The following is a 23,573-nucleotide window of genomic DNA, read 5'->3' on the forward strand; positions in this document are numbered from 1 at the left end:
TTTAGTCTGGACCATCTTAAGTTCATGACTGCTACCTTTCATTACATACACAATCTCCCACCACAATATATGAAGCTAAAAAGCGATGAAAAAGAGCTCTCTGTCACAGAAACCTTTTTAAAATCATAAACCAGAACTGCAAGTGAAAATACATTCAAACCATATCAGAAATGCAAGTTTTAATGCCTTTAAAGGAACCAGAAGGTCTTCCTACAAGTAAACTCATGAGGCAAAAGGTTTTCAGCATTGTTATTTAGTAGATGTGTCTACAATAATTCTCAGTTTATACACACCATGCATCTGAAGAGTGAAAACATACCAAAGAAAGCAGTATTTAACAGGTTTACTGCAGTGTCCTCCACATCATGCAATTCTCAGCCTGGGTACATCTGCCAAGTAAGCAATAACCTGATAGGAAAAGACAAAGAATATCCAGATGAGAGAATAATTTTCATGGTCCTTTAGCAAGTCACCTGAGACTTAAGGTCTGAGTACAGACCCTCCAGTTTCCTTTTATATACCATCTGAAAGCATGCTCTCAGAACTCTTCTGGAAGCAGCTGATTGCCCACGCTGCAAAGTCCTTGTTTTCTGTAGGGCAACTTTTTTTTTGTCCTGTCTGTTTAATCCTATGCCATCTATTGCTCCTAGAAGTATTCTACAGAAAAGTGATTCAGTCGCTATATAAATGAGAATTATGACACCCCGCTAATATTTTCTATTCTACAAACTAAACTCAAGTACTTCATCTCCGAAGTGACTTTACTGAAGAACTATGCTTGGAAAAGCCAGATCATAGTTTATACAATACCACAGCTACCATCTCTGTACATTTTATTTCAGAGCAGTTGAGAAATGGGAAGATACATGGTTCAGCCATAGGAGGAAACCAAATTCATCCCTGAGGATATAGGGACAGTATGGAAGAGTAGAGGAGGAAAAGCAAAATGTCACAGAACAAACAGAAAACATCACAGATCAAACGGAAGACAAGTTTCACAAAAAAGCTGGGGGGGGGGGGGATCTAATTATCTTTATTAATTCAGTGTTTCCAAAGGAGTCTGATAGGCCAGGTTAAAAGACCTGCTGTTGCATTAGCTTCTAGGCAAAATCTACATATATAAACACACACACACACACACACACGTTGGAGGTAGTCAAACTCAGTTCAATGACTATCAACAGAATTGAAAATACCCTTAAGTTTGTCACGGAAGCACAGGATGGTTGAACTGCCACTTCTGCTGCTAGCTCAACTACAGGTTGCTCCTTTTTGCTTTGAGAAACACAGTGATCCACAGCTTCTAGATCCCTAAATTTCATCTGCTTTTCAGAGAAAGTAGACAAAGATTGACACTAACACCCAAGGACAACCAAAACATTTGTTTTCCCTTTAGCCAAGAACTAAAAGCACCCTACCTAACCCCAACAACCAGATGATCCAAACCAACGTGTAGGTGGCTGAGGTTCCATTCCTGAAGCATCTCATATACATTCATGCCTACTCTGAAAACAGAAGGATTCAGTGTCCTAAATTTACAGCCTGTCACAAAAGACACAGTAATTCTACCCACAAACACAAACGACAAACAGAAAACAGATGTCAAAGCCAGAAGAGGACACTGCCATTGCTAAAGAAGCCAGGGTATACAGCTAAAAGAAACAAGTAACCCCAGCATGATAGTTGCAAAGTGGTGGAAAATCCCAGCTAGCTACTGAAGATTTTTGTTCTAAAAAAATTAGAGACCCCCTTTGGCCTTTCCACAACTCCCTCACCAGTGCTGTCACAGGAAGATTGCCTAAGACTCCACCTGCAGACAAAACTGCTGGGTTTTAAGACTGGGCCCTATGAGACAGGCAGCAGGTTTCTAAGCATCAGCAACTCCCAGTAAGCATCTCAAACCTTTCAAATGCTTTCTTATCGCTGGAGGTGATATGGGTGCACATGTGGAAGGCTAATGAAAGCAAAGATACCAACAGTATGATGTTGGTACCTAGGCCTGTGCCCCGAGAACAAGAACAGCAAAATTCAGCACATGGATAATGAAAGAAACAATTCTGCCATAATGAAAAGTTATCAGGCATTAAAACTTTACTGCCTCACAGGCTGACAATGTTAAATAAGACAAGAATAAAGAGACATTTCTGCCTTTTAGTGCAATTGATAGTAGGAAGTTTTCCCCTTACAGATTTAAGAATGACTTTGAAGTGAGTAATTCATCTATGAGATAAATGTTTGAAGAACACTTCGGAAGCCGTGGGCAGAAAACTGTTCTTCCTTAGCACTTCCATTCTTATTTTACATACATATGCAGGGGAAAACAAACAAAAAAAAAACCACACACACAAGTAGAAGCAAAGTATGTGCTGCAAAAAAAAAAGTATCTAGGATAAAAAAAATCTAGGATAGGAAAGCTGTCTTTCAATTATTGTTTCTGCAGGTTTTAGTGAATTTCATCTATACACATGCAGTTTCTCTTCCCCTAATATCATACAAGGATAATTTTAGAGGGAAAAAAAACTTAAAATTCTGCATAAAAATGAATATTTATATAAGCTCAGAAGTAGAAATGGTACTTGTGTCTCATTTGTAAGACATCTTTACAATTAAGATTTAAGACACCACAATGCTTCTGCTCACCAACTTACCCACAAATATCACTTGCAGGCTCTTACTACTACTATTACTGCTCCAATTTTGGCCTCAGCTAGTTTTAAACTAGCTTGCCTTGATGTTATTAGCAGACTGAAAATGAGCAAGTGCTATAAAACTGAGAAGCAGAACCTATTCTCATGTGGTTCTTCCACACCAACCTCTTTGCTACCATAGTTGCATTGTCTCCAGTCTGTCTTAGAAACACGCAGTAAGAGATACAGACAAACATATTCACCCTGATAACAACACTCTTAAGATTGAGAAATCAACACTAAGTGAATTTGCTAATAAACACAAAGCTAACATAAGTCTTCCATAACTGAAGGAGTTTTGTTAACGTGTAGAGTAGAAAAACTTAAAATACATCAAAAAAGGAATTTCTTTTCAAACTTAATACTCACTACTACAACTGTGCTTTAATACTACTGTTGTTCTAACATACACTGTTCTAACAACTAGCTATACTTTCTAAGTAACAATGTGGGAAGCATTATATACTTACATCTCAGCAATCCAATCAAGTACAAATGGATAATAGAGAGCTAATTCAAAAAAAAAAAAAAAAGTAAAGGATCACTGTAGTTCATCAAGCCCAGACCTTTACTCCATGGGAGAAAGGAGATGCAGAGCTCCTCTTTGTCTGTAGGTGGACAGCTGGACTAGATGATCTTAGAGATCTTTTCCACCTTGAACGATTCTGTGTATCTGTGATGACTGTCCAACCTGTTAACCTTCTCAAGAGGAGGTTTTGCAGCTTTCCTGGATATTTAACTCCAGGTCTTTGAAATGCAGTGTGGTAGGAAAACAACTTCACCCTGCAGATACAGGCAAACACACAGTGTATGTCCATACTGCAAGCATATCATAAGGAGCCCCTGCTGAAGATCACTAAAAGCAAGTCACACAACACACTATCTCCAGAGGACAGAAGAGAAATCACAGACTTTCTCAAACTCTTAGGATCTGAAGAAAGAAGAAATTCAGTTCGGGTCATCATCTAATTCTAAGAATATGGATACTTCTATTGCTTAACAGTCCTTTTGGCCCCAGTCTGACATGGAAGCAGTATTTTCTCAGTTTCAGATCTGGCAGTCAACTGATAAAAGAGCATGAGCATGACCTACCTTTAAAACAAATATCTAAGTGCTCTGCCTGCCTTCCAGTGCTCTAGAGACTGGTGGAGAGTCCAACAGACAAAGGGAACAACTAGTCTCAGCAAACAACTAGTAAAAGCCCTGAGACATAAATTCGTAAAATAAGAAGTCCGTACAAAACACTGTCTGCCAGCTGAGATCAAGTTTTAACTTCTGTCAACCAACTGAATGTCCAAAGTTTCATGTCACAAGGGCTCAAGTTTGTAACTTCAAATGAGACTGGAGTTTCCCCTTAATTTAAATGTAATGCCTACCCCAAATCTCACCTGCTGCAATTTTGCTCTACCTTGTCTTATCCACAGTAGACACAAAGCTGACCTGTTTGTGTCAAAATCTTATACAACCTAGGGAATTTTAAATCCAATAAACTCAGTATTCCCTAATTGGGTTAATACATATTTTAGATCATAACTCAATTTATTCCTTTTCCTCCAGATTCCTCCTAGGTAGTTCCAGCCTTGAGCTTTCATGAGAATTCCTGAAGAGATAAAAAACACTGATATTTGACAGCACCCAACAAGCTGGGATGCAAATCATATCCTCAGTCTCCAGAAATGCAGCCAAAGTCTTAAGTGAGGAAAGGATTTCATTCCAGGTTCAGCTTTTAAGCATTACTGGTGCTAATGTGCTCTGTTCATCTCCTAGTACCAAAACATCATGGGGCATACAGGATACCATCCTGCACAAAACTTGGCAGATTCAGGCTCTATTCCCACTCCCTCAACTCTTCTCCCACAGTTCAGTGCTCGTTTAAAAATTGAAGTCTTTACTTTTTAGAAGATTCTGCTATACTGAAGTTGTTTTTTTTTTTTTCTTAAAATGCTTTTCTGAATCAGAGTTATGGAGTCTGGTATAGGGTGGTACAGCCCACATGCATCTAGAAAAGCATGAATGCATCAGATTGTGCTTGGCTATTAGTTGATCTTATCATACATCGAAGTACATGCCTTACTAGCTTGGGAATGATATCCTAGAAAAACTATCAAGCATCCACAACCAAGACCAGAAATATCAGACATTCCAGGCAATGGAATTGATTGGGCCAATTTTGGAAAAAAAAAAAATTAAATAAGCCTCTCACAATTTTATAGGGTTGCTATGGGCAAGTCTAGCTACCAGTGGAAGGGAAAAAAGATACTGTTGTTAGCTAATCTAAAGTCAACTCTTTCAGCCATTTTAAAGTTTTTAATATTTAATGTAACAGCTATTTTAATAGCTTGTAACAACTCCATTCTTGGAAAGATTGACAAAAAGTTCTCAAGTCTCAGAAGATTATTTTTGTCATTTTGAAGATGACAAAAACTATCAAGTCTGTGGGGCTCTTTTTGAACTGCACTGATAACACAAGATAAAAGCAGGATGAATTCACAGTAGAGTTTTATTGTGGGACAGCACAGGAACTTGAGCCACTGCTTTAATGAGGCAAACAGCAGTGGCTGAAATACAGTACTCAGTCATGCCTTAGAACATCGCTGCAGCAGCTAGAAACTTTACCCATGAATCGGACTAGGTAATAAGCTACTGCAAACACACCATATTTGAAGCTTTTCTGTTCTGAAGCTAGTGATGCTAGTTCTCTAACCTGACACTAGAAATCCTATACAGCTGGAGACAGCAAGTGTAAAAGAATCACTCAAGATTGTCAGAAACTAGACTAAGCCTTTCCCTGAAGCCATGATAAATACATTCATCAGTTAACATGCAAGTTTGTATTACATCTGTAGTAATTATGGAGTCATCTGACGAAAAGGCAATCAATATGTGAGCCCCTGCTTTAATCCCTTGCATTACAGCTGATTAAAATAATAACCTAAAGCTGTTAATAACAAAAATATAAGATGGACTCAAAATTATTCAGAAGATTATAGGAGGAGTTAATTGAGGCTATAGCACTTCTTTCTGCAGCACACTGCTGGAGTACTTGCTTAACAAAACCGGGACAAATCCCAATTCAACAGCAGTGCCGAAAGAAAAGGAGAGACATCAAGATATGCGTTAAGTATGTAAAATATTCTCTAGCTTTCTTTACAGATGTGAAAAGAATATAATGAATCCTTCATGGCTTAGAGGGGAACATTTTTTTCTTGCCAGAGGACAGATTTCCAAAGAATATTTACATTTTCCTACAACTGGTAATTTTCTCATTTATCATTTGTCAGGGCCCAAAGACCTTTTACTGCACATAGGATGTTTGCATATGTTTAATGATCCTTTTACCAAACAAATGTCACGGTCTGAATGAGGAAATTAGTTAATATTGCTGATGTTGCTAATCTAACACCATTAATGTCACACTGTGAACAGCTACAGAACCTACAGGGTCTTGTATCATAGTTAACTACTGGTTGCAAGTCTGTTCTCCAGCAGACAGCACTGAGGAGAAAAGGAACCATGCAAATATTGCATTCAAGGAAATTTTAAAAAAATGTTTAAAATTGCCTTGATTCTGTAGTTAGACTACCAGACAAGTGTGACTAAAGACAGATCATTTGACAGTGACTTAAAGGCACTAATTGGAACTCACTTATCTCAGTCTTACAGCTGCCTCCACTTTCATCAGCATACGAGGATTTGGAGTAATCAGAAAAGAATCCAAGTGGGTCACAGAAACCATTGCATCACAGTATTTCTAGATATACAGGAAGATCCAAAGACGTGTCAAATGAAATAGATGGCAGAAGTCACACCGCCTTTTCACCCTTCTCTGTGTACAGATGAGGTACGTTCTGTACAGTAATTTGCTTCCTCACACAAAAACTATGACAAAAAAGTTTTCTAAGTGCATATAATTTTTCTGTAAGTCACTGATGTCTTCTACACATTTCCCCCAACAAAGTAAGAATGATTTAAAGGAGCCAGATTCTTTTGAAAGCCCTTCAAATCTTGCTGGTACTGAAACATAGGGGAAAGTGAAGATGGATGAAAACTGAAAGTTAAATTATTTTTAAGTTATTTACTCTGTATGTGTGGAATATACCTCAAAATAATCGTGGACAAAGGAAGTACAGTAGCTAAAACACCTAATGTTCATCTTGAAGTTATTAATAACAGATATTTGCCTTACCCTGATTAGTAACAAAGTTAATTTCTTTTTTTACTAAAAAACAAGTCAATAATTCTAAACATTATAGTCAGTGGCACAGCTAGTTTTTTGCTCTTTCCAAAGGCACAAGCTGTATGTTGGCTACAAAACCACAAAGGTGGTAAAAACTGGTGATGAATATGACTCGTAGTCTAGTAAAATTAGGGAAAAGGAACCCCAAAGACATTAAAATCACAGAAGTGACCTGGATTAAGGATACCTTAGGATATGAACTGGAACAATACCAGACATATTTATCTTAGTATATGAATAATTTACACACTATTATTAGATATCTGAGGTTATATCCAAAATTCAAAAGTTATAGCAGTAAGTCATGTAGACTTCTTTTTTTTCCCTTTTTTTTTTTTTTGAAGCAATTCAAATTATTCATTGCTGTGGGGAGGGAGGGAAATCCATCCAACAATGGAACTATACACAAACATTTGTTCAAAAGACAATAGACAATAACTATTTAATTGCACTGGAGAGGATACAGCAGTACAGAGACAGTTAAGAACTAGTGAGCCAAACAATACAAATTAATACCTGGAGTTTGCTGCAAACCTTGTTCACTACACATACTTAAATTCACATGAAACAACCTTGTAATTATACCCCCCCCCCCCAAAAAAAAAAAAAATCCACGCATTTTATTATTACTTTTATCCTATCTGCACACTCCAATAGAAAATTTACACAATTTTAACAATGCAGCATAAACATGTTACTACTGTTAACAAAGACAAAAAGGGAACAGCAGAAAACGAGGAAGGGAAACTGAACTAGAAAGCCTTGTGAAGACCTGCCAATATTAAGATCCTTTCATTTCTGAAGAGTTCTACCAGATATTTTGCATGAGAGAAGGATCAGAAATGTTGTTCTTAAATGTGCACGGAGCTTCATGAAGTATTCCTTATTTGGTTTCCAGATGCAAATGACATCACCTTCTGACATACTTCAGCATCTTGATGATCCCTGATCTTCTTTTCTCAAGTATTTCTAGAAAATGCCAAATTCCTAAATACACTGACCCCATCTATTAAACCTGGTAGTCATATTCACTGACCCAGTCAGAGTTGGCCAGAACTATCAGATCACCCCAGACCCACTCGTTATAGTACTTCCTACCTCCTGGATCAATAGTTTCAGGCCTCTGCAATGGTTGCTGCCTCTCGAAGACCTTCAGATAAGATAGGCAATTCAATTGCTTTCTTTTTAGAAGCTTCAAATAAGAAGCTGCCTATTTTTAAATGGGACATGTCTTTCTGGAGCAATGAAACTTTAACCAGTATTTTTGTTACTCCTTGTGAAGTATCGATATTTATAGTGGTTTCCTCAAAGATACTACCTTTATTTTTGAATACCATATGCAGATTACAGACAACTCTGGAGAAGCCTAACAGACACCTCTTTATTTTGACGCTCTCTTCCAACAATCCATTAACCATGCTAATTAGTACTAGCGATCACACATCAAAACTTGTATTTTACCACAAACTGCTCAAACTCACTGAACTATGAATTACTCTCATGATTTTACTGGGGAAAAAAGTAAGACAGTTAGAACACTAGAAATATAGTGACAAATACAAAATAATGAAACTAAGATTTGTAATAAGCTCCTTACAGATACTAACTGCATAAAAAGCCTCTACATTGTTCACATGGGAAAAAAAACGTCACTGCTACAAGACCAGATTAGAAATGTCAACATGTCACTGTATATATTTCATCTGCTTAGTTACTTCAGTTTATTCTGTACAGATTTAGAGTAGGAACTGTATCTGCGTTACAAAGGCTGTAAGCATAAAATAAGGTGTTGTAAAACTAAATAAAGTAATAGCTGCTTAACAATGACTCTTATTCAGCTTTACAGAAAGTTGCACTTGAATAAGATCTCCTATTGTTATGTTTTTTGATCTTTCACATTAATTACTTCACTTTAGTGTCATTCTGAGCACCGAAACAGATTTCCTACCACAGCCAAACTGCAGAAATAAGACATCATCTCAAACACTTTCAGGGGAAATCTCGCTCACCAGGATTTGGAGAAATAAGAACACAAGTACATAACCCCCTCTTTCTTGTGTACATGTAAATATATATATATATATATAAATAAAATATGCCTACACACACACATCCACAGACACAGAGGTGGGTCTAGGTTAAACTGTTGAACTATTGTACTCACAAAAAAAGAAAAAAAAGAAAAGAAGTGTTACCCAATTGTATATATAAACTGCGTTGATACAGAAAATGGAATTTTGCACTGTGGGAAGATAAGACCACAGTAGATATTAGCATGCACAGATCTGCACACGACAGATCCTGTGGCAGCCACAGGAGATTGGCATACATTTCCCGTGTTATGGGAACACTGGAACTCAAGTACAACTCCTTACAAGAGGGAAGATTGAATTATCTGTTTACTAAGACGTTCTTACTGCCTCAGAAGCAACGCTTCTTTGGATGCTGCTTCTTGCTAAAGACCTTTGGACTTTCAGCATTTGTATTTGTAGAAAGGCATGGTTATATCTAGCAATTAGACAAAGCTGAGGTAATATTTCAGACTTGTCCGAATGTTCTCTGAATATGTGCAATATTCACAAGTATTACAAATCTTTTCTCCTCCTACAGAGGTCAACCACTAATTAGTTGAAAACCTCCTTTAACAAACTTGCATTTTCACTCCATATGTACCATTTGGGGTGTGTATGCATGAGAGGGATAGGGTAGAGGCAGGTAACTAGCAACAAGCAATAGTGAGAAATACAGACAGTTTCTGAAAGATTAACTAGAAATCCAAGTGTATTAGATACTACTAATGGGAAGGAAAAAAAAAAAAACAAATGACAAAAGACACTCGTGACACCTCTTCAGGTTTCAGATCAAATCATAGCTTACACTGGAATAAATCCAGGTACTCTCAAAACCCATAAGCATTCTGGAACATCTGATTTCATATTGAAAATGTAGGCCTGTATCTCATTCTCCAGAATGCCCACTCCAGCCTGAGAAATTAGCCCAATCTATTGACAAAAATGAGAATCTGTTCTATCAATGGTATTGCAAGGGAAGATTAGAAAGGCAGGTCTTATCTACACTTCATGGAAACTGGCAAAAGCACGGAGCGTTCTTCACAGAAGTAGGATCTCACAAACAACTTTAATCAAAATGCTCTGATGGGTTGGTAGCAGCTCTTGAGCTCACTTTTGCTCTATTCTGAAATTCATAGGTGGCTGAGGAAGGGATGTTGAGAGGAAAAAAGAGAAAAATGTGTTTTCAGGGAGCACAGTCATTTAGAAAAGACTTCAATCATTCTATGCTATCTACTAAGCAAGAAGCCCGAAATTCAAATTAATTATTTCTAAAAACAATTTTGAAGGGAAGATTAAATAAATCCACACCTTTTCCAAGTTGTAGAGTTCTTTAAGATATTAGGTATTTATTTTTCCATTTCCACTTTCCACTGTAATAACAGAAGACGACAGTACATACTGATTACTGGCTTGTGAATCTTTTTTTGCAATAGCTCCATAGTAAAAAGGAAGCTATTTACAGTTATCTTTATTCCTAGTATTAATTCTAGCATCTCAAAAATATTTCTGCAGCTATACTGCACAAGTTTTTGCTTTACTCCACCACTTTTTTCTTCATTTGCAACAGAAAACAGTCCTATTCTTTCAGTTACGTTACCAACTTATCGTAAGCAAATCAATTTTATTTCCAAGTTTGACATCACTGAGCCATTTTGAGTTTTGTTTATGTAGATGAGCACCCATGATTCTTCTTGCCTGAAGTCCTTGTAACAGATGCTTGAAAGAAAGTGCCAACAATGCAACACAGGCTATTTTTAAAAACAAAACATAGAAGGCCATAGCAAAGCATCACCTATTTTAACTTAATAATTTGATTAATGAAATAATGCAAGTTACTTTGGTGAACTGACTTCAGACTTTTTCCTATCCATTTAAAAGAAATGATAAAGTATCGGTACTGAAACATATGACTAATCAATAGGGTTTTATACAGCAAGGTCAAACTCTTCTAGCTAGAAGTTACCTGAAATAAGACTCCTTGCAAGGAATCCTTGCTCCAAAAGAAGTGTTACATAGCCCAAATAGGTTTCTTCTTTTTTGCAAATATCTACGTCCACAGAAAAAAAAAGTCCACTAATTACTTTGAGAATAATGCATTGTTTTCTGAATGAGGTTAAAACAAAGACACATACACACACAAAAACCCTCCACACGCAAAGTACAAAATCTATAGTAAGAAGACCCCATCACGCAGGAACCTTGCCTTGAATTCCAAGATTTGTTTTGAAGAGAGTCCAGAGTTCACCTGAACTGTCTAATGCAAATTAAAAATAAATCTGTCCTATTTATACTACTATTCTGAGTGCTTTCCTAAACCTCTCATATTCCATTTCCTTACCCCCCATAACCAAGCAGAACGGGTAAGGTAAAATTGAGAAAGATGGGGGGGGTCAGTTTTTGAAAAAGCACATTTAACTGTTTAAGTTTCATCGCTGCATGACATGGTGTGAAATGCAAAGCCCTGCAAAATTACATGAAGAGGATTTACTTAGAGGACTCTAATATGTTTAGTCAAAGCATCATCCTTAGAACCATAACGTATATTTCCATGCAATAAGAAACTTCAGAGAAACACTGAATGTTAGTGGGGGCAAAAGACAGTAGAATACCTTTATCTGAACTCATAAAAATTACATTTAGAGATAAGGAGAGAAAGAAGAAAAGATCATTTTGCAAATAGCTAATATTAAGACAATTACTGAAATTGCATATTTTGGAGAACTCTTAAACCCATTATACATTAGTTTTAGGACATGGCCCACCAAACCTCTCACATGCATTATGCATAAAACGCATTGCACTGCAGGTTAGTTTTGGCATACAGTTAACACCCAAGCAATTAAGGTTTTTTTGATAATTCCTGTCTGACGGCATGTGAAGACATTCACTATTAATATCAGACATTACTTATTAACACCACAAACCTGAAAACAAAATGTAGTCTAATTAACAAAATGTAGTCTAACTAATAACTTCTGTTTTTATCTACTGAACTTAATATTAGCAAAGAAAAGTAAGACTATATACGTACTCATTTACATGCTCGCAGGCTAGAGAAGATGAGGGAGACAGCACGGACACTGCACCTCTGTGTGGCTTCACATCAGTAGGCAACCCTTTGAAGGAGAACAAAAAGACGAGCTGATCAGAGACCTACCTACAGCTGGACCCCGTCCCTGCCCGGAGCCCTGCAGCCTCGTTGAGCCGAGTCCAGGACCGGGCACCAGAAGTTTTTTAAGCTATTCTCCAGTTCTGCCACCGCCTCGCTGCGTGACCTTGGGCCGGCCGCTCCCCGCACCTCAGGAAAGCCCGGTAATTAGCCGCCGCCAGCGTCGAAGCCGGGATGGAAAGGGAAGAGGGACCGAATGGCAGGGTGTTTTCCTCACAGGTGATAAAAATCTGCCCGACGTCCACACAGCCGCCCGTCCCGGGGAGGATCGGCTCCCGCACCTTCCCTGCGTACGGGTTAAACCGGAGGAAAAGGCGGCTCCGGCTGGCAAAGCCGGCGGCTCCGGCTCGCCCGCCCTCCTCAAGCGCAGGCGGCGGTAGCCTGAGGAGCCGAGCCCTCAGGGCCTCCCGCAGCCAGAGCCCTCCCGGCGGCCTCAGCCCGGCCCAGCGTTACTCACAGCGCCCGGCGGGCTGTTAAAACTCGCAGGTGGCCCGGAGCCGCCGAGGGCTGGAGGCGCAGGGGTGGCGGGATGGCGGCGGTCTCTCCTCAGCGCCCGCCCCGGGAGCGAGCGAAGCCGGGCTTGGGGGCGCTGCGCGCCGCTCCGCGGAGCTCCGGCCGCTGCCTCCCTCCCTCCAATACGGGCCGCGGCGAGGAGCCGGCTTTAACCATCTGTTGCGAGGCGCCTCCTCCAAGCGCTGCCACCTCCCCGCCCGGGGGGCTCCCTGCGGAGGAGGTGGCGAGCGTGAGGGGAGCTTTAGGGCCCCGCCGGCCGCTCTCCGTCGCCCGGCGCGCTGAGGGAGCGCGGCGGTGCCCGCTTCTCCTGACCCCCTCACCTCAGGCTCGCCGCTGCTTTTCCCCGTCCCCTCGGTGCCCTTCCCTCCCCACAGCCGCCGTCCCTTCCCCTCATCTCCCTCCCTGCCGGGTAGGCGCCTCCCAGCAGGGCCCCGCCATGGCCGTAGGGTGAGGGGAGAGGAAGATCTCGAAGATCTCTGGGGATGGCCCCCGCTACGGGCGCCAGGTGCGATAGGGAGGTTTTGGGGGGAGATCAGGGAAAAACTTGAGGGCGGGGGGAAGGGGGAGCCTGATCCTCTTGGGGTTGGGAGGAATAAAATCCTGGCCTATTAAAACTTCTTCACGTCCCACTTAACGCTAAAGCAGGGCTCTCCACATGCGGTGTGGGGAGGCCGGCCGTGGTACTGCACGGAGCAGTGTGCCTCAGCCTGCTGTAAGGGGCATGGAGCAGACTCCTTCTACATCTCCTGTGGAGAAGCTGTTCCAGGAGAGTCAAGACTCTGACCATTTAAATGGCTTTGAGTTTTAGCCTTCCACGTTCCTAATTTGAAGAATTTTCCACAGATACGTGGACAATCTATGGACAGGATCCCATATTCTGGGTCCCTATCTCCACTCCAAGTGGAAGTAGCACAGATGTTTGCCATGTACTTGTAAACCACCCAAAACAGCCCCATCGTTCCAGGTTTACCTCTCACTTTTCCATACCTCCCTACCGATTTGAAATGCACTCACACTTTACAGAGATACAAAGGAAGAGAAAGAGATTTTTAAAATATCTTCCTTGCTACGGACCTCCCAGATGATGCTCTTTAATCCAGTCCCTACATCTTCAGTTGATTCTCTACCGAAAATCCAGGGACTGAGAAGCTTATTTTATTCCAGACAGGTTCCAGGGTAATGTTTTTATGATGACATGGCAAGAAAATCATGCAAATTCTTTTCAGCATCCAACAATTTAAAGTTAACAAAACAGTCTTGAGATGCGTGCTGGAGAAGAAAAAATACATATTTATTACATATGGTAAACCACATTCTGAATGAAATTTTGTCATTTTTTGAAAGTGTCACATTCTTATTTCTCACTAGAGCAGTTTCAGAGCAGAGTTTTGGGTTTAAAACTAGTGTGTGGACTGATTATGATTCCTGGAAATAGTCAACCATTTGTATTCTACCCCAACACTGTCATTAAATGTAAATGACACAGAATTACAAAATGGTTGATACTGGAAGGGACCTCTGGAGATCTAGGCCAACCCAGCTCCTCAAGCAGGGTCACCAAGAGCACATTGCACAGGAACACATCCAGCTGGGTTTTGAGGATCTTGCAGACTCCTCAACCTCTCTGGGCAACCTGTTCCAATGCTCTGTCATATGGTACATGCTATTCCTAATAGACACTTTTCAAAGATGGGATACGTTTCTAACCCACTAGGAAGGCTTTTTCTTTGCATTAGAGGATCTCAATACAGTTGAGGTTTATCTTATTATTGCAACAATACTCAAAAATACAATTACTTTTAATACTCAAAAATACTTTAAATGGTTTACCTTTTTCCTCAGGAGCCTCCAGATGCATGAAATTTTACCCTCATGTAAGCATGCAGAATGTCTATAAGTCTGAAGGGAGAATTTGTCATTACAAGATATTTTTAAGGAACGGTTTATATATAGTTTTAATTATTAGAATGAAAAATTAGCTGGTAAATCTTCCATTAATTTTGTAAGACTGTTCTCAAACCTAAGTTATTCCCATATATATTCTAATCAAGCCTCATTGTCATAATTTTGAGATAGTGTTTTTACCATTACTACAAGGTTTTCTCCTGCTATTCTAAGAATGTTGTTGTTATTGATTTTACTAATACATAGCAATTCCATTTAACATCTTAAACCAATTGTCCTGTCGTAGGTACCAAAGATAATCATAAAGAGACGCTCATCACTTTGCATGCTGTAACATGTAGACCTCGAAGAAATAATGGCTAGGAATGGAACAGTCCATAGACAAACAACTGGCCCCAGAAACTGAAAATACAAATAATTTGTTCAGCTCTTCAAGAAGTTGTGACAGAATCCAAAAGCATGTACAGGTAAGTGGTGTCTCAGTCCACAGATGTAATAAATCACTTGTTAAGTTTAGAAATTATGCCTTAAGTCCAAAAATAATGCTTCCGTCTTTTATTTTACAAGCAAAATGCATTGACAGTAGTTGATTCCAAAGTCAGTTGCTTGTTTTTTATTTTTTTAAACATCCTCTCGCTTGGCTCATCACAGTTCTTATTACTTAGTTGTATACATTAAAAATATTTCCAATTGTATATGCATGTTACATATAGTTAACCTGTAGCTTTTTTCCCACATGGTTTCTTTATGCAAAGGTGAGAGAAATGCAACCCGTTAGGCTGATGCTTCTGTAGAGTTAAAAAATATTGGTATCCATTATTTGCAATAATCAATTTTTTTAAATCCCTAATGTCTTAGAAGATCCATTAGCACAATCATTCCAACACTTCCGATTAGTGCTTGCCATCTGCCTTTTTCCAAATGAAGATATATCAAATTCCATTAATAACATCGGTAATTAAATACTAGCAGGAACTTGAAAACAAACCCTAAGACTCAAATAATCCACTGGTTCAGGTTTGGATCTTGCAGCAGGCTAATCTCTGAAGTGAACCAGCCAAAAACATGAGAGTGAAACTCAGCATGTGAATGTAAAGATTAAGTTTGAATTTTAAAGCCCTATTTTTTTCATGTGATATACGTTAAGTTCCCAGTGGGAAAAAAAAAATATCTCAGGATTGAGTAAACTAATCAGAAACATACCTTACAGCCTTAGTCAGAAAGAAGCTGCTTTGTTATAAAGACAAAGCAGATTTGTGGGAATGTTGCCACTTTTTATATACTGTCGAAAGCTGTATTATTTTTTTTTAATTTTGGTTATGTGCCAGTCATGACTCAGGAACTGTTAGGAAAATGAATGTACTGTTTTAAATGTTGCAAGGCATAACCTAGACTTAGATAGCGTAGCAAATTTACCTAAGCAAGCAAATTCATCTCAGAAGCTGCAGAAATGAAAACATTTGGAACGTCATTTCTGTGCTGACACCACTGAGAAAACAAAAACATTGATGGACGGTGCTAACCACTGAAAATGCCAGCGGATGGTAAGTGAAATGTTATGTTCCTACCCCACAGGGCCATCTCTTCTGCTGGCAATCAACAACTCTATCTGTTATAGGAAAGGAAAAAAGAAAAACTACAATATCAATAGACAGTACTACAAGTACATAAAGTACTGTCTGAACTTAAGAAGATAAGACAATTTTCTATTTGACTTAAAGATGAGTCTTCCTGTGTAAAGACAGCTATCAAAACTTCGAGTTTTTGCATGGCTTTTGATAATTGTGGTAATCGGTATCTGCAATGCCATGTTTCCTATCCTCTTACTTATAACACATTAAGGGAAATGGATTATAACTTCAGTGCTAACAGGGAAGTTTTGAGTAATAGAAATCTGTAGCTTTCAGAGCACTTTTCCATTTCAAAGGGCTTTGCAAACATTGATTAATTAATCTGTTCTGTGTTGAATTCTGGCAAAGCATGCAGTCCTTCTACTGAACAGTTGGGCTTTGTTGTGGATTTTAAAGCCTGAGCTGTGCTGTTTGGTTGAGTGAGTGCACACGTGCAAAGGGTCAATACTGGAGCAATATCTGCTTAAGGCACACCATTTGGGTAGCTACAAGGAACATGTTTAACAGTGGCTGTAAATCTTTTCCTTTTTTGAGGTGCCAAATGATACACAAAAAGACAACACCGAACCTCTGTGTGTGTGTGTGTGTTTGTTTTGTTTTTAAAAAAGCCTCTACCTCTTTCCACAAGTTCGGCTTTCTCTTTGATGTGTTACACGTAAAGGCAGGTTGCTGTGCTGACACAAGGATCACAGTCATCAAGTTCATTCTGCTACCCAAACGTGCTTAGACATTACTTTCTCTTCTGACTTTCTAACTTTCCAAAACTTAGTGTATTGGTTTCTACATTGCATAAAATTGATTGAATTTTCATCGCACTCCCTTTGTAATGTGGAATTTCCCTTTTCAGTCCAATTTATCAGGATACACCTGTCTAGATGTGTTCACCCTTACTCTTTGGCTTTGTATTTTCTACAGCTTCTGTCCTTCTGTCTAAGGACACTAAACATGCCTTTGCCAGCGAGTAGCCTGAATGATCTGTATCCAAAAGTTACCCTTTCAGAGCCTATTTACAACATCAACTACTGGCAACTAAACCAAATTTCTTAATTTGAAATTCACAGAACACTCGTTATGTACTACAAGTATGCATAAGTCATAATGGAGCCCTGCCAATGATGCTGTCTGAGCAATTGCATATATTGCATGTCTGCTTTGATACAGCTGTGCATCTAGCACCAGAAGTTACAGAGCAGAATTTTTCAGGTTTTGGGTGAAAGACAGTCTGAGACACCTTACGTAGTCTATAGAAGAATTTTTTTTTTCTCTCTCGTATATTGAGGAGAAGTACCTTAAGGAGGAGGAGTAAAAGAAGTCATTTCAGTGGGATAAAAAGAGACAGAGTAAGAAAGAACTCTATCTAGTGGAGAAGCCTAGGCCGAGTTGCGTGTTATAGAAGTTTCTGCAGACACTTTGTAAGCAAAGATTCTTTGGACTTTAGCAGGGGACTGAACATTTTTTGAAAAGATGTACAGCTTTATGCTGCAGGACAGGATTCACATTATTTACTGAGAAATGACTGGCTGCCTGCCAACCTGAAAAACACTCCCTTGCTAGTGTTTCAGCTGAAGAAAAAATGAGGTAAAATAAATACCTCAATATTGCTCTATTACAGTGTTTAGACTCTACCCTTCAGATAGAAAAATGAAATTTATTACAACAATAAATGACCCCCTAAGATCTCAGAACTGCCAGGGCTCTCTGTCTCTTCCTTTCTAATGAACCTTTGCAATTTCACTGAAGTCAGAAAGTTGTGATTGTATCAATAGATCATGCCTGTACATACATATGCAATGTGCATAGAGGAGTGACATGCTTTAATTGTATTTTTAATGAGAAAGATCAAGTAATTCCATGAAATATGCTCCAAGTCTCATGATTGATGATTTCGTTTTGAACCAGGCAAATTAAAAATGAAACTAACAGTACAGTTTCTTGCAATAACTGTGAAATTACTCACTCTTGCATATACAGATTTATGCATAGATCTAATACTTTTGTTTGGTGTGGGTTGAATGTGCATGTGGCATCTTTCCTGGTTACAAGCGTGTGGATCTTTCAACTATTTGTATGTTTCAAAAGTATCACAAATCAACAAAAATGCAATCTCTGCAGAATTCTATTGGAATTCTTTGCTTAAAAAATTCTTGAGGGATTGAACAGTTATGACAGATTTTTTTCTTACAGTATCTGGAAAGTTGTGTTTCACATGTACAGTGCTACTACAGGTACCCTTGTAGGTTAATCAGTACATCTGTACTTTGTAGATGGAGAACAGAAAAGTACGTACTCTTCACGACTTTAAATCAGCTCTGAGTTTAACTCCTCACCAGAAGCAAGCATTGGTCTGCTACTGCCTTCAATCACACAGGTTAATTCACGAGCTGGATTTAAATCTTTTCATCATGCTTCCTGCTATAGATCTAAGACGTAATAATGTAAACAGTGCAGCTATAGGCTAGGCCACACAAGCATAGGTTCATAGTTATTAAGAAAAGCAGGAACAGTTGTGACAGCTTAACTAGATCTTCTGGCATCTAGGATTTCTGGTTATACAGCAAATCTTTCAAGCTTCACTGGTTACCACAGGCTCTACCATGATAACTGTTCAATATCTCACATATAGGTAGGCAGTATCCAACTTATATATGCTATGTGTGTTTTTATATATTGAGCCTTAAAATAAAACAAACACTCCCTGACCTTTGGGGCATACTATCTGAATAACAGTCACATCTGAATTTAGTTGCTAGTCTTTTACCACTTAAAAATCACTAACAGAAATGCCATTTTCCTTTTTTTGACTTAATAACTGGACTCAAACCAGACCTGCAAGAGTGAGATATATCTCAATATGTATGAAACAACATTTGGAATCTCCGGGCTCTCAAAGGTGCTTGACTTGAAGGGATTTGCTTGTGCTAGGGACCAGAGGTCATGTGCAAAAGCAGAACTTCTTTTGCATTTTAATCTTCTCAAATATATGCACTGAATATGTATCTATTTATGCTGTCTTTAAGTTGTAAATCTGTATATAGGTAACAGTTTTCCTGGGACTACATGCATCTGTTTAATCATGTCTGTCTTTGAAGGATGGACAAGTGTTGGGCTAAAGTCAAACAGCCTTACATGTAAGTTGGATTTCCAAGTGTAAATTGGGTATCTGGCATAAAGGAGATGTCCCAATAACACATCCTTTTTCCACATACCTTTCTTTATGTAGAAAACAAGTGTACTTTGTGAACACTGTACTCTTCTTGCTTCTTGTAACATTGCTATAAAGCATCAGAAATAATAATAAAAAAAAAGATTTCTTCTTATATAGAGAAATTACAAAGAAAGAAATTTCTGGTCCCAGTACAGTGCCATCACATGCTACAGACCTTACTTTTATGTTTTACTTTTAATTTTGTATTGGCAGAGTAGAGAAATCTGAATGTATTTATGGAGGGGGAAGGGACTGAGCTGTGCAGCTTCTAGGAAGCAGGAGCAGCAAATGAGAAACCCACCCAGAAGTTTCTATTATATGGTTGTTATGAAAGAAACTACATTGTGGGATAAATGCCCAGGCCATTGTTTGTTTTTTAACCCGTTCGTCACTGAAATGAAAACCTACCAAAGTAAGTTGAAGTTTCCCAGACTGTAAAAAACATGATTTGCATTTTCTTTGGTTTTTGTAAAGGATCAAAGTTTTGTTTGGAAAATTCATTAGAACAGAAGGCTTTTTTATTAATCAATTTAACCCAGACAGGGTCCTTTTTCAATATATGATGTCATACAGTACAGCAAATGCTGTTCTTATATCCCAAAGTGTTACACAGTAAAAGCTAGTTTGATACACAGCACCTGCAAGGATCATGATTTGCCTAAAACCTGTCTTTTTTTCTTTGTCAGGCAGAATGTAAACTTAAGCACGTATAATCATTTCTAATGTTTATTGCTATGCTGTCAGAGTAGAACTAACTGCAGAAAAAAAAAATTGTCACCTGTTGTTTACAAGTGAGTACCCTAAATGTGCATGGGAACTGTACCCTTGCAAGACAAGAGCTTTTACTGAAGTCTACACATTTGAGTTTGGCCCTAAAATAGATAAATCATCATGTTCTGGCTACTGAAACATAGAAAACAATAAGCACATGGTGTGCAAAGGGATAGGAGTTAGTAACTCTATCTAAATCAGTAAGGATTTAGAAAGGGAATTCAAATCTACTGCCATTGGCTGGGTGGATTTATTTGTGACTTTGAGATTTCTGAGTTGTGATGTATTTATGATGATTTCCTGATATTTTTAGCATCAATAATAAATCATTATACTCCCTAAATGAAACATTTTCATTTGTGACAGGTACTTTTGTAGGAAAATTGCATGTAGGTAATATCATTAAAAATGAAATTCCCTATCAATTTTGTATTTTATTCCTGCTGAGATGTAGTTATCATTTGAACTTTCATCTCCAATGCTTGAGCGAACTGGTTATATGTTTGTTTAACCTATTTCTTAGCACAAGGCATCAGAGAACTGAGTATGAAGGAGAAGTGCATATAAACTGTATTACATTCTTAAATTACATTTAGTTGCATCTGTTGTGTTTCTCACTTTGTGATTGCAACAGGAGAAGGTTACTGTGGTCAAAAAAGAATAGGCACATATAAAGAAATCACCCATGTTTCTTTCTGTTTGACCATAAAACTCAAAAGTCAACCCTCCATTTGTATCAACCACTATTGAAGTGAGGTCACAGTGAGGGTTTCTAAGAACTATGGTCAGCTGACCGAGCTGTAAAACCTGAAAACATGGATTGTGTCTGGTTGCATATGCATTTTTAGATGAATGGCTTTTATTGTTTGAAGATTGAACGTAAAAGTTAGTCCCTCTGTTTTCTGTGCAACCCATGTTATGTCCTTTTGATGCTGAATAATACAGAGTAATACATCTGGAGCATAATCTAAAAGTTTTGATAGATGACATTTCAGATTTTCTAGAAAAGAGCAGCAAAGATAAATGTACTGACTGTTGGTTTTAAGTCCATTTCAGTCTAAAGTTCATATGTCTTATCTCCCAGTTACTCTGTTATGTGCTGCTTTATGATTATTTTTCTGAACATAGACTTTTGATAGTAACAAAAGTCTGACTATAAGTAACTGTGAAATATCTCTTAGGCACTTTTCTTCAATTTTGACATGACATTTACGACTTGGTCAGTCCAATGCAAGTTTTTTTTAATAATTAGTTATTTCCATCTTGTTTATTCCATAAAAGAAAGTCATGTTCTTTATACCACAGATAAATTTGAAGGAGAAATCACAATTGTACTAAGGAAAATAGACTTTCTTACTCCTTACCCACCATGTAATGTCTTTATCTACATTTATGCAAAGCCACTGCAAACTGTAAGGACAGAGCTAATGGAAATGGCAACATTTATACTTACTTTGAATTGGTAGTGGAAAATTAAGCTCCAGATACATTGCTGTATATGGACCTCCATCTTCCTTTTTTTTGGCAAGGGTCTTCTAGATGTACTAACTGCCATAAAATTCACTGTAGTAGGGAAAGAAATATTAAGCCATATCCTGGACTGTGTGCAGTCTCCTTTGCAGTAAAACGATCTGTAAAGCTTTCCAGAGTTGGCAGCTGAGATTTCCCCTGCAAGAGGGAATCCCTGGCTGAGGTAAAGCTGGCTTACAGCCACCTTGGCTTCTGTCTGTTCCAACTGGTATAAAGAAAGAGAAGATCTGAAATACTGGCTTTTAAAATTGAACCTTCTGTAGACACACAGAGACTTTCAGTATTATTTTTTTAAATATAGGTCTGAATCCGTGTGACTCATCTTCTCCATGTGTGCGTGTCCTGTGCATATATCTAGATGCTACAGATATGACTCTTTCAGATGAGTAGTCAATTTACAGCATTTAAGAGGTTAAGTTTCTTTAACTTTTTATCTTCTCTTCTTGGGAATAGTTGTTTCTCCCTTAACACGAATATTTGACTATTACTGTGAAGAAACTGGGTGCATTTCCTTTGGGAAAACTCATGCTGATTCCAGATAGAATTTTGTTTACAGTTCCTTTTCTAAGCACCGTCTGTCTTAGTATTTTACCATGATAACTGTAGATACAAAGTGTGGATTCAGCCACAATGAAGAGTAAGTAGGTTTTTTTTGTTTGAAGTAGGGATTTAATAATAAATTATTATTATTTTTTTTTTATTTTCAACCTATGATACTACATTTCAGCCATCAAAGATGCAAAATACCAATCTTAACATCCTTAGGTTAGGTGCATGTCCTAGAAGCACATAAAACAGACAGAAAACAAAGGGCTTTGTTTGAAAAATATAAACATCAAAGCTTTTACCTGTATTAAGAACATAAGAAGCTAAAAGCACATTAGAGTTTGTGAGTTAATAAACTCACAAACTTATTACTGTATGTAAAAAGGGAGTCATCCATACAACAGAAAATGTGTAAAACATTGCAACAACCATTTACATAATTAATGTAATTTCTCTTTTATAATTGTTTCCTGTTTTGACATAAAGAACTTAATCATTTGTTCTCTTGCAATACATACGGTTTTGTTTTGAAGCTTCTTTGATATTTTGAATTTGACAAACATTGAGCACTTTTATTTTTCCAAAGGCAGTGGACCTGAGTAGGTAGAGGCAAACTGTTGCGTGACTACTGGTAACAAGTTTGAGAATTTCAAGTGTTTGCATGCAAGGCATTGCGATTCAGAAGATATTGGCATTTTCAAGTACCAGATCTTGGAAAGATGTCTCCTTTGTAAATGTAACCCAGTGTTCTTCCAGCAAGGAGATAGCACCAGAGAGAATTCACAATTTTAGACAACCCCCCAATGAGAGTTCACCAAGGTGCTTTCCTAAACCCCACTTGTTTACCAGGCTAATAAATTCGTTGAAACAAAGAAACAAGCAAAAACATTTTAAATAGTCTCCAGGTTTCACTCACCATTCTGGTTCCCTCACCTCCATGAGGCTGTTCTGCATCAGTGTCTTAGAACCACACTAAGATGTTTCCTGACAGTGCAGTATTGGCACTTGTAGTAGCACTAGAGCTAAATTTGGTCTCTACTGTAATGTTAGAGGTAGATATCAGTTCAAATAATTTAACTGGGGATTATCAGCTTTTTCCTTCAGGGTTGAGCCTGTGGCATTACTGTGCTCCATCCTAGCTTGTTGGTTAGTGGTTTACCACTAATCTTTCACTATCCCCAGCTGAGCCATTTAATTACACCTCTTTGTGCTCCCTGATGGCTAATCTGGTCAGGCTGTTGAGAATGGACTCACATACTTTAGTGTTATGCTCTATAAATACCTTATGAGTGTAACTACACTGTAAC

At 38.3% G+C, this 23,573-nt stretch overlaps 1 protein-coding gene and 1 long non-coding RNA gene across 11 annotated transcripts in view; one reads left to right on the forward strand and one right to left on the reverse strand.

The window, feature by feature from the left end:
- Positions 1 to 13,329, reverse strand: part of SULF2 (sulfatase 2) — a 158,684-nt gene extending 145,355 nt beyond the window's left edge. For 2 of the 9 annotated variants that reach the window (XM_040575812.1, XM_040575816.1), the window contains exons 1-3: positions 12,999 to 13,080; positions 12,623 to 12,887; positions 12,028 to 12,112 (exon numbers count right to left, since the gene is read on the reverse strand). The gene's annotated coding sequence lies outside the window, so the exon portion shown is untranslated. Of the gene's footprint in view, positions 1 to 12,027; positions 12,113 to 12,153; positions 12,262 to 12,382 lie in introns of those variants that run through there. The other 7 variants (XM_040575805.1, XM_040575815.1, XM_040575813.1 and 4 more) reach the window with 6 other exon arrangements.
- On the forward strand, positions 13,074 to 22,100 carry LOC121079010. 2 transcript variants are annotated; one of them, XR_005824829.1, is made up of 3 exons: positions 13,074 to 13,183; positions 14,870 to 15,050; positions 22,022 to 22,100. It is a non-coding gene; the product is annotated as an uncharacterized LOC121079010 (long non-coding RNA). The 2 variants fall into 2 exon arrangements; XR_005824828.1 differs by lacking the exon at positions 22,022 to 22,100 and adding an exon at positions 16,023 to 16,132.
- The last annotated feature ends 1,473 nt before the right edge of the window (positions 22,101 to 23,573 follow it).

The sequence above is a fragment of the Cygnus olor genome, chromosome 16 (genome assembly GCF_009769625.2).
Source record: "Cygnus olor isolate bCygOlo1 chromosome 16, bCygOlo1.pri.v2, whole genome shotgun sequence".
NCBI lineage: Eukaryota > Metazoa > Chordata > Aves > Anseriformes > Anatidae > Cygnus > Cygnus olor.